Genomic DNA, 16777 nt, shown 5'->3' on the forward strand with positions numbered 1-16777 from the left:
TTTATGTGAGATTAGTCATCTTTCTTTCTTGTACAAGGTTCTCTGTCTTCAAAAGGAAAGATGCCGTTGACTCTAATTGTCATGATACCTCTGATAGTAGTGCTTCTTCTCACAAGTACAATTGTTTGTATATATTTGCGGAGAAGAAAGATGGCCAAGACACAAGGTAACTGCTTTGCGAAATGCACTCTACCTTGAACAATATGTTGTATTTCCATTTCAATCAAAATAAAAGCCACTTTTTAGCTATTTCATTTAATTAATTATCATGTAAGTCTAATTGATTTTATATATATATGGCTTTCTTTTGAACTCAGAAAATCAAAGAAAGCGAGCACTTCGTGCAATAGACAATGAAAAACATGTCAAAGACTTGATAGACTCGGGTGAATTCACAGAAGAAGATAAGAAAGACATAGATGTACCCTTTTTTGATTTGGAAAGCATTCTCGCAGCTACAAATAGTTTCTCAGATGCAAACAAGCTTGGAGAGGGGGGTTATGGGCCGGTTTACAAGGTGATTTCAACATTAGTTGGAATTTAATCTTCATGTAAACTTGTTTCTGGTTAGTGGTAATATTGTGAGTATGATGTCTCAGGGAACATTTTCAGGATGTCAACAAATTGCTTTAAAGAGGCTCTCATCTGCCTCGCGACAAGGCTTACAAGAATTTAAAAATGAGGTGGTGTTGATTGCAAAACTTCAACATAGAAATCTTGTTAGGCTTCAAGGATATTGCGTGAAAGGAAATGAAAAGATTTTACTCTATGAGTACATGCCCAACAGAAGCTTAGACTCATTTATATTTGGTTCGCCTCTAAACTGAATTCCTAATCTCTTGTGGTGTTTCATAAACTTTATATATCTTGTTTGAGTAAAAGCTCATTTATTACTATTGCTAAAAATATTGTTCTCTTGAATGGCAAATGGAAACCTTTCAAGATCAAAAGCTAAGCGTGTCTTTGGACTGGGAGATGCGCTTCAACATTATTTTAGGAATAGCTCGTGGGCTTGTTTATCTTCATCATGACTCCAGATTAAGGATCATCCATAGAGATCTAAAAACCAGCAACATTCTTTTAGACGAGGAGATGAACCCCAAAATATCCGACTTTGGCTTGGCAAGGATGATTGAAGGTAAAGAGACCAAGGCTAACACAGATAGAGTAGTTGGAACTCAGTAAGTTTACATTACAATGTAGCACAATTTTCAATTCCTCAACTCTATTTACAAAAAGAATATACTAGTACCTACCTTATCCACAAATAAATATTATCTTGCAGTGGCTATATGTCTCCGGAGTATGTATTGCATGGACTTTTCTCAGTTAAATCCGATGCTTTTAGTTTTGGTGTAGTTCTACTTGAGATAATAAGTGGAAAAAAGAATACTGGATTCTATCAATCAGAACTTGCTATGAGCCTTATAGCTTATGTAAGTGTTTCTAATTTTTTATAATCACTATTATTTTGGCCATTTTATGCTTCATTCCAATTCTGATTTTAAAATTGTCCCAGGCGTGGAGATTGTGGGCAGAAAACCACGTGTTGGATTTAATGGACTCGGCTCTACATGAAGTTTGCAATGCAAATCAGTTTGTGAAGTGTGTAAATGTTGGACTCTTATGCGTACAAGAAGAGCCAAATGATCGCCCCACGATGTCAAATGTTTTTACCATGCTTGATAGTGAAGCTGCAACTGTTTCAACTCCAAAACAGCCAGCATTTGTTCCATGGAGAGGCCAACCTATCAGAGCTAGTTCTTCTAGTGAACTGGAATTAACCAATAGTTTAGGAGGAAGATGATCGATAATGTATGATACCAATGCAAGTTCTCGTGAGTGTCCTTTACTACACTTGCAAAGGTTCTATTGGACCAAACATTTGATATCAATTCTGGCAGAGAAACCAAGCTGCTCGTACATATGGTACATACCAGAAAAATCTCATGTTCTATTTTGTACTGTGGGTTTATCATTCCTTTGCTTACAGTTCAAATGGGAATAAGATTTTTTTATTTTTTTATTTTTTAATGAGCAGCTTTTTATATCAACCATATCACTTTATAACTTCTCAAAAAAATAAATAAATAAATGCAGAAACCAGACATTGAAACAAGTTTCAAAGACTCACTCAAACTACCATTCAGCTACTGAACAAATTAACCAACCATAAACAAATACATGCAAAAGAACTATACATACTAAAATATTTGGATCAATCCCCTTTTTACAGCAAATGCTCTCCCTACACTAATATCTGTTATATATGGCTTGTATTTTTTTTGGTAGGAGCGTTTGTGTATTCCACGGAAGCATTGCTTCAAAATCTTAAATAATGCAATTGGCTGTACTGTGCAATTGGCTATGTCATTTTATTTAAACTAACATGACCACATCAATAAAGTCAAGAGTAACTTGGTGGGGTTAAGGTTTAGTCTATACAAATATGCCAGCCTAAAGAATGAGAAAGCCTGTCTTTTTGCGGATATAATGATAACATTTTCAACCAATAGTGATGCAGATCAAGAGGGTTTCTGGAGTTGGTGTCTGGATAGGCTTCTCCCATGTCCGGACAGGGCTGCGAAAGAAGGGTTACTGGAAACCCCGTCAGGACAGGGTCTCTATCTGTCGAACAGCAGTGCATTCTGGGAGTTGTAGGAATTCCCGTCCGGACGGGCCTCCTAGCCGTCCGGACGGCTCTATGTTATTTTTATGCACGTTTGTTTTGTTTACGTGTCCAGACACAGGGTATGTCCTATTCGGACACCCTTCGTAGATTTACAATTACGAGTTTATTTCATATTTTAATTAGGTTTAGTAGTCTTGGGTCTATAAATACATGCTTATAGCCTCTAGAAACGCAGTTTATGTTTATTATTGAGTTTGTTTAATAAGAATTACTCAAAGTTGAGTTTCTTCTTAATTTTCCTCAAAAACCTAGAGAATATCTAGCGTTTTAGAGAAGATTTCTTAGATCCTTTGATAGAATCAAGATCTAGAAATACCTATCTGCTGCTTAATGTTGTTATTCACTACAGCCCACTAAGTCACGCTGTATCAGTTGGTATCAGAGCCAAGTTACTTTCCATGAATGGGTAGGGGCAACCATTGTGCAGACATGAACGAAGTGCACGTGCACATGGAAGCAGCACGTAAGTAGCAACCGGCGATTCGTTTGCGGCACATGGAGGAGAGGATTGGTGGTCTAACCGTGCAAAAGAAGGGGCGTGCGCGCACCCAATATGAGGTCCCTACCGATCACTTGGCCGACATGGATGATCCAAGCGTTCGTCGTCGTCAACCAAGACCGCGGTACGCGGGGGTGGGAGACAATTTTATCGTTTAGAGTGAACCAGTTAATCCTTATGTGGGGCGCAGAGTACGGAAGGAATTTCCAACGGCACAAGCCCATGCTATATCATGAGACGTAGGCGTCAAGCTCAACTCCCAAAAAGAAAAGGTAAAAAATTATGACAAAAAGAAGGGGCCTAGAGAGGTGACAGAAAGTAGGAGTCAAACGGAGATCCGTTGGCAACGCAGTATGGAAGATTGGATGGAGACCCTGTGGGGACAGATAGACAGCCTCACGACCCAAATTGGCAACATGTGTGGTCCTAACGTTCATTGCCGGCAACCAACTCCATGGAGGAAGGCATGGATTGAGGCGAAGATTCCGCGACAGTCCAACTTTACCCTTATGCACGATCCTCAACCCCATCTACCAAATTCATATGATGTGGAAGAGGAAAGAGAACATGTTGATGAAGAGTTCCAGGAATCTGAGTTCCTTAATGAAGAGTTCAGGCATGAGGATGTTGAAGATCCTTTACAAGGATTCGTGGATTGGGATTCCCCACCAACCTATGATGACAATGTCAGTGAGATATATCCGAATAAAAGACCTTTGCCATCCGACCTAGAGGAAGAGTACAAAGAAGATGGGTTTTTTTCCATGTTTGACGGCCTCTACTCCGAAGAAGATGACCTATTGGAAGAGGAAGAACCCACGGATGGCATCGCAAATTATGAAGAGGTTGATGAAGACCCTCTAGGTGAAGTGCCTAATTTTAGCGATGAAGAATTAGGTTATGTTGATTTCCTTGGTGTAGACAAAATCTTGTCGGATTCTCATAACAATGACTATCATGAGTTTTATGCAGATGAGGAAAATTACATGTTCACAAGGGAAACAATGGCTGACCCATTCTTGAGTATCTTCATGGCACGTGAAAGGAAAAAGGAACGAGAGAAGTACGGCAAGCCCGAAGTATTGCCAAAAGGTGTGTGGGGCCTTCATGACAATCATCAAGGTATCTCGATGATGAAGAGCATCACATTTATTGTGAGGTGTTGCCTTGTCTTGATCTTGAGGAGAGGAGAATGAAATGAGTTGACGGGGCATCCGAAGGACCGTGGAAAGAACTGGCCGAATTCAAGGTCGAATTCTCTCCAATCTAGGGAGAATGATGCAGATCAAGAGGGTTTTTGGACTTGGTGTCCGGATAGGCTTCCCCATGTCCGGACAGGGCTGCAAAAGAAGGGTTACTAGAAACCCCGTCAGGACAGGGTCTCTATCTTTCCAGACAGGGGTGCGTTTTGGGAATTATGGGAATTCCCGTCCGGACCGCTCTATGTTATTTTTATGCACATTTGTTTTGTTTACGTGTCCGGACACGGGGTATGTCCTGTCTGGACACCCTTCGTAGATTTACAATTATGAGTCTATTTTGTATTTTAATTAGGTTTAGGTGTCTTGGGACTATAAATACATGTTTATAGCTTCCAGAAATGCAGTTTATGTTTATTATTGTGTTTGTTTAATAAGAATTACTCAGACTTGAGTTTCTTCTTGATTTTCCTTCAAAACCTAGAGAGTATCTAACGTTTTAGAGAAGATTTCTTAGATCTTCTTATAGAATTAAAATCTAGAAATACCTATCCGATGCTTAATGTTGTCATTCACGCTGCATCAAATAGTAAAGACAAACTAAATGTTACAAGAAACTACTGATCTCAAATTAGCAATAAGATTAGCTGAACCCAAGATTAATGATGTTTTACTTATAATCAATCCTTGGTATAGACATACAAGCAGATACTTTTCCTGTTTTGACCAATTATAAGGCCATCCATCTTTGTATCCTTTTCCTGTTTTCCATCCTCTTCCATGTTGCATTCATGTGGCATATCCCTTGCTGCACCATCAGCAGCTGCAGGTATATATATTGGTGTCTATATCTTATTTATGGTACATGGGCATTGAATTCTGTTGACCGTTTTGCTCCTGAGTAGGCCATACAATGATCAGATTGATCTCTCATGTACCGTTTCAGTACCATTATTTTAAAAATAGATTTATGATTAGTTTGAGGATTGTTCATCTTACCTGTTTGCAAGTCTACTTAAAGACTGTTTATGTTAATAAAAATCATACATAAAATTATTTTCAAACTTTTCTTTGAAGGAGGCCAAATTTCCTGTAAGAACCTATATTACGCACGTACCATGAAATTGATCAATTGGTGGTCTAATATGACTGATTGAGTCGTGGTTACCTATTTTATGTACAAGTCAAGCCGTCCAACCAAAGAGCATTCCTATCATATACAAGTCATTAGGATGTACCTAAATGTGTATGATTAGTTTTTCTTTCCTTGTGTGGCTAAGCATCCCTGATTGAATTTCCCAAGCTAAATAGATTAATAGTAAACACTATTCCTATATGGATCTGCATGATTGACCTGCAACATCCATTGAATGATCCCCTAAAAACTTCAAGAAGTCGCCATAATTTTGGTGTCAGTTTTCAAAATAGTTTACGGTAATCTAGTTTTCTTCCATCAAGAAAAGCACCATATTTTCCGAGGATAATCTCTTCACCACTAAAAAGGTATATATGGTTACCCAGTTGAATGGTAACAGTTCTCTCAACTAGACAGTGGAGGCTTGCTTGTTTTATTTAGAGAAGTCTTTGATATTTTGATTTGCAGATCCAGGTGGGGATGAATAGGTGCAGTAAATACTCCCTAGCCCAAAATAATAGACAATTAATCATCCTCAGTGGTGAAACTTTTTGTAATTAATCATTACATAATAACTAATCAAGCTGCAGCCTGGAGATTTTATGGATAACAAAAAATTTGCAAGAGAAAGATATGGCAACTGTAAAACCTTCAAAAAATCCCAATATAACAATGGAATCCCCCATTTAACAATAAAGTGAGATACATCAGATACTGTAAAAGAACAATTACTATATATCTACTGAGGATTTGAGCAAAGTATTCTTTATCTACATCAGAATTCAAAAATGGATAACCCTATTAGATTGAACTGTAATGTGAAATTCAACAGCTGCATCAAGTCATCTGGCTATACAAAACAGAAACTAACCTTCTGCAGATTTTCAACAACTACTTCAAGTTTCCAATTATCAACAAAAACTAACATACAATAATGAGACAGCACTTCACAAATATATCTGCTGTGTAAGTAACGCAATTCTACCACTGAAAATGCAGATAAGAATGTAGTCATCAGGATTCAGAAGATAGTACAAGGCAAAAACTGTTCTGCAGGATGATACAGTCCATATAGGACAACGTGCAGCAGCCAAATCTGTCACCACAAATTCGGCCAGTCACGATCCTGGAATAACACTCAAAGCAGGAAGAGAAGATTGTACAATGATGCAGCGGTGGAAAAGGAAAGATGTGCAGGCCACGGTTCTGCAGAAAAGGAAAATATTGGAGAAGATCCTCACTCAATGCAGACAGGAAAAGAAACTCAGCTCTACTTGACAAACAGATCGCAATTCTCAAACGAATTCAGTATACAAGGAATACCTTTGTCAAATATTCATGTGATTGGCAATCCCACATTGTCATACACGCTGCATTTCTGCATATAATGATACGGCATTCTCTGTTTTTGTATCAAGAAAACGGTCTGTGAAATGTACTCTTCCACTGTTATTCAAATTGTTTTAAAAACTACCTCAGTTTTTCTGAGACAAAGAACTCATAATCTGGTGAATGCCATCACATTATTTTAGCGAACACAACCTCTAGCAAAAGGAATGCGTTTTCCTCTAGTGTTCTGAGTCTTTAATTCCTTGAGATTTGCAGAACCGTTGAAAAATGTTGATTCTTTCAAAGTAGTTTCAACAGGAATTTTGGGATTAAACAAGCATTCGGCCTGCAAAATGAAGTTTCTCAGGCATTATACCAACACAACATTTGCAAGTATAGTTTGCCAGAAGAAAAAAATAAGAATAGGAATTTGCTGAGAATAGGTTGTAGTAAAAGTGATGAAATAGTGCAGCAAGTCCAGAATTTGATTGTTGTTTCAAGGTTGTCTTGCACTTTACATTCCCATCGACAATGTCACCACAAACTAAAAAAAAATTGTTAATACCCTAAAGAAAATGTTTGCACTTACCAAAATTTCTCTCTAGAAGTTGGTAAATGTAGCATATCACTACCCTAAAAATTTTTCAAAAAAAAAGAGACCTAAGAGAGACTAAAAATCAATTTTATTTTATTTAAAAAAAAAAATAAAAAATAAAAAAAAATAAAAAAAAATTCATTGCTAAAACTAGGGGTAAAAATGAGGATGTGGATAATAGTTTTTGGTATTCGCGCGATTCTTGCCGATTAATAAATGCAGTTATTATCCGTTATTCCTATACAAGATAATAAGTGTTTCGGACCTTAAAGTTGTAATTCTTGCTTCGAAAAAAGGCATTATCTATAGTTGAACATTATTATTCATAATTTCATATCATACTTGCTAATCATTTTGCCAAGAAATTTTCATCTCATACATTATTTAGCTTCGTATATCATATATTTATAGTTGGTAACACGAAAAAAAATACTTGAAAAAATAGTAATAATAAATTTATAACATATAAAGCAATTCAATCAAAAAAATTAGAAAAGTTTCTTGGCTGTGAAATTCAACAACATTACAAATCTAGCAAATAAAAAAGAAAATAATAAAAAAAAATTTAAAAAAAAAAAAACATAAATTACAAATCCGGCAAACATAGAAAAAAGTAACAAAAATAAATTAAAAATCAAAAATCAAAAAATCAAAAAATCAAAAAATAAAAAATAAAAAGTTGTTGTAAGGTATGACTTTGAGACAGTGGCGGAGCTAGGATGTTCACTCTGGGGGTCAAAATTTTGTTTATGAATAAAAAAATAAAATTAATTAAAAATATTAAAAAATATATATATATAAAAAATGATTTTTTTAGTCTCCTTTTTGTGCTTTGCAAGTTGCACACATGTTAGCATGTATCAAGCTTGTCTTCTTCCATACTTTAAGAAAATTATTGGGGCCTCCAAGAAATAGCTTAATCGGTTGAGACCACGTCTAATGAAGCGGAGGTCACTAGTTTAAATCCTTTCCTCCCCTTCTTGTGCGGACATATATATATATATATATATATATATTGGGAAGAGTTGAACATGTGAACAAGACTTCATAATTTTATTAAGATTTTTTGGTCTCCTTCTTGTGCTTTGTAAGTTACACGTTGTACCTTTTTTATTTTTTTTTTATTTTTCTCTTACACGCGTGTACCTTATCTTCTTCCATAGTTTATGGAAAATATTGGGAATAGCATCATCTTCAACCTTTTGTTCTTCTACAACTACAAATCTGCACGTTTCAAGTTATAATGGTTAAAGTCGACTCAACTGCATCATCTTCAACCTTTGGTCGAGGAGGGCATTTGGCCTCAAGAGTTGTTGAGGGGGGCATAACCAGTTGTTGAGGGGGGAATAATCTTAGCTGAGGGGGACATAAGAAAAAATTTTACATAGGTAAGGAGAATTTTTAGGAGTTGAGGGCGGCTCAACTCCCATGGCTCCCCCCTGCTTTGAGATGATAGTAGAAAAACACGTAGCATAACCTATAGGTCAGAAACTTATCAAATCTAACACGAAATCCTTTAAGTGATTTTATATATATAAAGGGAATGCGAATAGTGGTCATATGTTATTTTACAATATCAATTTAAGGTGGGTTTAGGAAAATACATGTCAAATTCGCACAACAGTTGCCTTATGAGTACGCTGAGTTTTTTTTTTTTTTTTTTTAGTTTAGAAGCTGATAGTTTGAAAGAAGTAGGTTGACTTTTCCGACAAATAGTTTGCTGCCAACAAAATGGGACACCGCAACAACAAATCGTTCATTGGCGTAGTAGTCAGTTGACTTTACGAACTTCCTCTCGCATAAGGAAGCGAAACGAGTATTTAGCCCTGTTCCTGGATTCTCTTCTCTCAAGCCACTCTGCAAAAATTATTTGCAGCCATGGATACCAAGAAGAATCCATGGCTCATGCTTTCTCTTGTCTTCCTCGGCTTATCTGTCAACAACCATCTTTCCCTTGGAGCTGACACCATCTCTGCCAACCAATCTCTCTTTGGTGACCAAACCATTGCCTCTGCAGGTGGGAGCTTTGTACTGGGTTTCTTCCAAACAGGTAACTCTTCTAACTACTATATAGGCATGTGGTATAGTCTCAACAAAGTCTCAACCAAAACCATAGTTTGGTTGGCAAATAGAGATAAACCAGTCTCTGATATAAGTTCTGTATTAAGAATCTCGGATGGTAATTTGGTTCTCTTCAATGAGTCCCAAATCCCAGTTTGGTCCACAAATTTGACCACCAACACTTCAAGTCCTATAGAAGCTGTTCTTCTAGATGAAGGAAATCTTGTTGTGAGAGATGGGTCTAATTCATCGCAATATTTATGGCAAAGTTTTGATCACCCAGCTCATACATGGCTTCTTGGTAGTAAGATTGGATTCAACAAAACTACCAATGAAAACCAACAACTCATTTCATGGAAGAATGAGCAGGATCCTACAACAGGGCTCTTCAATCTTCAGGTAGAGGCAAATACCAGTTCGTATATTATTACGTGGAATAGGTCCATTCAGTATTGGACTAATGGAGCTTGGGATGGGAAGATATTTAGCTTAGTTCCTGAAATGATGGCCAATTATATCTACAACTTCAGTTATGTTAACAACACAAATGAGAGTTATTTCACCTATTCTCTTTATAATCCTTCCACCATTTCTCAATTTGTGTTGGATGTTTCTGGGCAGATTAAGCAACTAACATGGTTAGCAAATACCAATCGGTGGAATTTGTTTTGGGTTCAACCGAAAACACAATGCGAGGTTTATGCTTTTTGCGGAGCTTTTGCTATCTGCAACCAAAATTCCTTGTCTTTTTGTAGCTGTTTGACAGGTTTTGTTCCTAAGTCGCAGAACAAATGGAATTTGTTCGAGTATTCTGGTGGGTGCATGAGGAGAAATGCTTTACAGTGTGAGAATACCAATCTTACTAATAGGCAGGGGGACAGGTTCTTTCCAATACCTAGCATGGCATTGCCTGTACAACTCTTAGGGGTGAATACCAATTTCAGATGCTCAGCGGAATTAATCTACCCCTCTTTGTGCAAATTAAATAGTAACACGGTAGCAAAATAATAATCAAGCGAACCCACAAGCAAGACACCAAGATTTTTACGTGAAAAACCCTCCAATGCGAAGGTAAAAATCACGGGACCTAGTCCAATTAAATCTTTCACTATCAACAATAATGAGTTTACAATTATCTTCCCTAGAAAAATATCTAGAGGTTATCACCACATCAAGAATACATGCATTCTTGGATTAAACATAAATTCATCATCCTAAAGTGGATTCCAACAAGAATAAAGAAAGATCTCACCAAATAGGTATTAGCAACCAAGCGATTGGAGAGGAATTCCAACGATCGACACCTGTCAATACATAGCACTCGTCGTCAAGAGCAACACTCTAAAATTGCATCAAGATCGAACCACAAACGACCTTCCAATCTCTGATGGATGTGAAAAAGCGTAACCCTTTTCTTCTTTTTTTCTTTTTCTCTCTCCCTGTGCCGCACTCTTTCTTTCTTCTCCTTATTTTTCTCTTCTTTTTGTCTCTTAGTCTCCTAGTCTCTTGTGAACACAAAAGCACAAAGTGCTTTTCCTTTTATATTGCACACAAAGGGTTTCAACCCTTTGTGCTTATCCACGTGGGTTGGTCCCCACATAAAGAGGGACAACCCCAACAAATCTCCCCCTCCCGATTATGTGGAGGGCTCCACCAAGCCCGCCGCGCTTCTGCAAATTTCAAGCTTTTGCATAGGCAACGGTTTTGTCATCATATCGGACCCATTGTCATCAATATGGATTTTCTCAATCTGTAATAGCTTATCCTCCAGTGCATCACGAATCCAATGACACTTAACATCGATATGTTTCGATATTGAATGGAAAGTTGAATTCTTACTGAGATGGATGCCACTCTGACTATTATAGTAAAGCACATACCTCTCTTGCTGTAGACCCAATTCTTGTAAGAACTTTTTCATCTATAACAATTCCTTGGCCGCTTCAGTGATAGCAATGCACTCTGCCTCTGTGGTAGACAAAGCAACACACTTCTGCAATCTGGACTGCCATGACACTGCTCCCCCTGAATAAGTAATCAGGTATCCTGAAGTAAATTTTCTAGAATCAATATCCCAAGCCATATCTGCGTCTGTGAACCCATCAAGCACTTGTTGACCACTGCCAAAGCACAAACATACTATCAAAATACCTCTAAGATACCTGAGAATTCATTTCATAGCTGGCCAATGTTCTTTGCTAGGATTAGAAAGGAACCGAGTGACAACTCCAATTTCATGAGCGATATCAAGCCTCGTACACACCATGGCGTATATCAAGCTACCCATGCCTGACGCATAAGGCACTTTCTTCATTTCACCTTTTCCTTTCTCACTTGTAGGACTTTTTTTTGAACTCAACTTCAAATAACCTGCAAGTATAGAGCTCACCAGTTTTGCCTTGCTCATGTTGAACTTGTCCAATACCTTCTCGATATAGCTCTCTTGTGATAGCCACAACTTTCCTTTCTTCCTATCACGAGAGATCTTCATACCAAGGATTTGCTTTGCGGATCCCAAGTCCTTCATAGCAAAGGACTTACTCAATTCTTTCTTCAGTCTGTCAATTTTACTAGTGTCATGACAAACAATCAACATGTCATCCACATATAGCAAGAGAATAATAAATTCTTCATCAGAGAATTTCTTCACAAACACACAATGATCTGATGTAGTTCTGTCATACCCATGATCAACCATAAATGAATCAAACTTCTTATACCACTGTCTCGGTGCCTGCTTGAGTCCGTACAAGCTCTTTTTCAACCGACACACTAAGTGTTCTTTGCCTTTAGCTGTGAACCCCTCTAGTTGCTCCATATAAATTTCTTCGCCCAAGTCACCATGAAGGAAAGCAGTCTTCACATCAAGCTGTTCGATCTTCAAATTCATTTTGGCAGCCAAACTCAAAACAACTCTAATAGAAGACATCTTTACCACGGGTGAGAAAATTTCATCAAAATCAATGCCCTTCTTTTGACCGAACCCCTTTACAATTAGTCGCTCCTTGTACCTTGGCTGTGATCTGTTTGGTTCAATCTTGCATTTGAACACCCATTTATTATTGAGTGCTCTCTTGCCCTTAGGCAGTTCCACCAAATCATATGTGTGATTCTCATACAAGGATTTCATCTCGTCTTGCATGGCTTCTAACCATTGATTTTTCTGGTCATGTAGCATAACCTCTTGATAACTTTCTAGCTCTCCCCCATCAGAAAGTAACACATACTCATTAACTAAATACGTTCTGGAAGGTTGTCGGTCACTGGTAGATCTCCTCAACTGAATCTCAGCGGCTGGTTCTGAAGAAGCTTGCTCTGGGTGCTCTTCTAACTCTACATTATCAATTGCAGGCTCACCATTTTCACCAACTGTATCAACATGTTTTTCTTGTACATCTCCCATGTGTTCATCATGCATCACACAAGGAGGAATAACTGGATCCAAATCAACACGGTATTCACTGAGAGATTCTGCCTTTTTCTGATCTAAGTCTTCAATGGTTTGATCTTCAAAGAATACGACATCTCTGCTTCGTATGATTTTATTATTAACTGGATCCCACAATCAATAACCAAACTCCTCATGCCCATAACCCATGAAGATACATTGCTTGACTTTGCTATCAAGCTTTGACCTCTCATCTCTAGGAATATGGATGAATGCCCTGCAGCCAAACACTCTCAAGTGCTCAAAAGAAACATGTTTCCATGTCCAAACCCTTTGAGGAATGTTACCATCCAAAGGAACTGAAGGAGAAAGATTTATCAAGTCAACTGTTGTCCTTATTGCGTCACCCCAAAAATGTATAGGCGATTTTACATGAGAGAGCATACACCTGATTCTCTCACAGATGGTTCTGTTCATTCTCTCTGCTACGCCATTATGCTGTAGGGTCTTGGGCACAACTTTTCTCAAGCATGATCCCATGACTACCGCAATACTTTTCAAACGGTCCTCTGTATTCATCACCATTGTCTGCACGGACGCATTTTAACTGCCTTCTAGTTTCTCTTTCAACCTTCATATGAAAAACTTTGAACACACCCAATACCTGATATTTGGTTTTCAAAGCAAACACCCATACCTTTCTAAAGTGGTCATCAATAAAAGTCACATAATAAAGAGCACCACCTAGAGTTTTAGTGTTCATAGTGCAGACATCAGTGTAAACTAAATCAAAAATATTTAGACTTTCTTGATGAAGAGGATTTTTGAAATGAAACTGTTCTTTGTTTTCCAACAAGACAATGAGTACAGGGCGTTAGTGACGTACTTTTATTATTAGGTAAGAGCTGTTCCTTGGCGAGAATCTGAAGTCTCACTCATGTGATCAAGCCTCTTGTGCTATAGCTCAGTGGAGTTTTCATTCTCAACAACAATCGCTTCATCCTTGACTAGTCTTGCAGCTGTCTTATAGAAAGTGTTGGTCCTTTTTCCCCTGGCTAAGATAAGAGAACCCTTGCTCAGTTTTCACTGTCTACCTCCAAGGTAATTGTGGTAGCTTTCATCATCAAGTTTCCTAATAGAAATCAAGTTGAAGCGCATTTCAAGAACATGTCTAACATCCTTGAGAATCAATTTGCACCCAATGTTGGTTTCTAGCTGTATATTTCTGATGCCCACAACTTTACACTTTGCTTCATTTCTCATCCTAACCCAACCAAAATCGCCACTGGTATAGGAGGAGAAGAAATCTCTATGTGGAGTAATATGAAAAGATGTTGTTGTATCAACTACCCACATAGATTTATCACATGCGAGATTAGCATAAGCTTCATCAAAAGCAAATACCACATCACCATCAGATGCAACTGCTGCACTGTCTTTTTCTTCTTGACGTTCTTCATCTTTTCTTTTCAACTATTTCCTTTTAAACTTTTTGCAATCTTGTCTTAGATGCCCAGGCTTGCCACAGTGAAAACATTTTATGTCTATTTTTGAATAGGACTTTCCTCTTGACTTGTCACGATTGTCATACCTGTGAGGTTTTCTGCTTTTACTTCTCTCCCGCCTTTCTAAAACAAGTTCCTCTAAATGAGAAGAAATACCTTGCTCTTTTCTTCTTGCCTCTTCATTGAACATGTTGTCTTTTACCATACCCATAGGTATTACACCATTGGGAGCCGAATTACTGAGCGACACTACCAAGGTTTCCCAATTGTCTAGCAAATAACTTAACACAAGTAACACTTGCACCTCATCATCTAGTGCAAATTTCATGGTAGACAGCTCATTCAACAATCCCTGGAAATTACTCAGATGCTCCGTAACACTATGCCCATCTTTGTACTTCAAATTCACAAGCCTTCTTATCATAAATGCTTTGTTTTGAGCAGTCTTTCGTTCATAAAGACTTTCTAATTTCTGCCAAAGATTGTAAACATCAACTTCTTTAGCTACATGATGAAAGACACTTTGATCAACCCACTACCTAATATATCCAACGGCTTTCCTATTCAATTTCTTCTAATCATTGTTGGTTGCAGCAACTGGTTTGACACCTTTCAACTCAATGGGGTCAAACAATTTCTTGCAATATAAAATATCTTCCATCCTAGTCTTCCAAATTAAATAATTGAAAGCTGTGAGTTTAACTATGCTGTTAGATGACTCTTCCATTTAATTCACACAAGAACTTCACACGAACAATGAACCAAAGGCTCTGATACCACTTTGTTAGGGGTGAACACCAATTTTAGATGCTCAACGGAATTAATCTACCCCTCTTTGTACAAATTAAATAGTAACACAGTAGCAAAATAATAATCAAGCAAACCCACAAGCAAGACACCAAGATTTTTACGTGATACCCTCTAGTGCAAAGGTAAAAACCACTGGACCTAGTCCAGTTTAATCTTCCACTATCAACAATAATGAGTTTACAATTGTCTTCCCTAGAAAAATATCTTGAGGTTATCACCACATCAAGAATACATGCATTCTTGGATTAAACATAAATTCATCACCCTAAAGTGGATTCCAACAAGAATAAAGAAAGATCTCACCAAGTAGGTATTAGCAACCAAGCGATTGGAAATGAATTCCAACAATTGACACCAGTCAATACGTAGCACTCGTCGTAAGGAGCAACGCTCTAAAATCAAGATCGAACCACAAACGACCTTCCAATCTCTGATGGATTTGAAAAAGCGTAACCATTTTTCTTCTTTTTTTTCTTTTGCTTTCTCTCCCTGCGCTGCACTCTTTCTTTCTTCTCCTTATTTTTCTCTTCTTTTTGTCTCTTAGTCTCCTAGTCTCACGTGAACACTAAAGCACAAAGTGCTTTTCTTTTTATATTGCACACAAAGGGTTTCAACCCTTTGAAGCATCCACGTGGGTTGGTCCCCACATAAAGAGGGACCACCCCAACAACAACCAAAGTCTGTTGAGGTTGGAAATGCTGCAGAATGTGAATCCACCTGCTTGAGTAACTGCTCTTGCACTGCTTATGCTTATGAAATCAATAATTGTTCAATTTGGGTTGGAGATCTCTTGAATCTGCAACAACTCTCAGGAGATGATTCTAATGGGAGAACTCTGTATCTCAAACTTGCAGAGTTCTCAAGTAAAAAGAATAATAAGGGGATAATTGTTGCGGGCTCAGTTGCAGCAGTTCTGCTAGGCCTTTTTGTGGTTGTAATCCTTAGAAGGAGAAGGAGAGCTGTTGGGACAGGAAAAACAGTAGAGGGTTCATTGGTGGCATTTGGGTACAGAGACTTGCAAAATGCGACCAAGAATTTTTCGGACAAGTTGGGGGGAGGAGGCTTTGGTTCTGTTTTCAAAGCGACGTTATCTGATTCAACAGTCATAACAGTCAAAAAACTTGAAAGCATCAACCAAGGAGAGAAGCAATTCCGCACAGAAGTCAGTACAATTGGTACAATCCAACAAGAAATCTTGTTCGGCTTCGCGGGTTTTGCTCTGAAGGTACTAGAAAGTTGCTGGTCTATGATTATATGCCAAATGGCTCTTTAGAATCTCAACTTTTCCATCATGAGTTTTTGGACTGGAAAACAAGATACCGGAGTGCTATAGGAACAGCTAGAGGGTTGGCTTATCTCCATGATAAGTGCAGAGAGTGCATCATACACTGTGACATAAAACCCGAGAACATTCTTCTAGATGCTTATTTGTGTCCAAAAGTGGCAGATTTTGGCCTGGCAAAGCTTGTTGGGCGGGAATTCAGCCAAGTCCTGACAACCATGAGAGGCACAAGAGGTTATCTTGCTCCTGAGTGGATTTCAGGGGTGCCCATTACAGCCAAGG

General features: G+C 38.0%; 2 pseudogenes; both read left to right on the forward strand.

Annotated features, from left to right (window-relative positions):
* Positions 1–1807, forward strand: part of LOC132181702 (uncharacterized) — a 68328-nt pseudogene extending 66521 nt beyond the window's left edge.
* Positions 1808–9309: 7502 nt separating this feature from the next.
* Positions 9310–16777, forward strand: part of LOC132181703 (G-type lectin S-receptor-like serine/threonine-protein kinase At2g19130) — a 13207-nt pseudogene continuing 5739 nt past the window's right edge.

This window comes from Corylus avellana, chromosome ca5, assembly GCF_901000735.1.
Source record: "Corylus avellana chromosome ca5, CavTom2PMs-1.0".
In the NCBI taxonomy this organism is placed as follows: domain Eukaryota; kingdom Viridiplantae; phylum Streptophyta; class Magnoliopsida; order Fagales; family Betulaceae; genus Corylus; species Corylus avellana.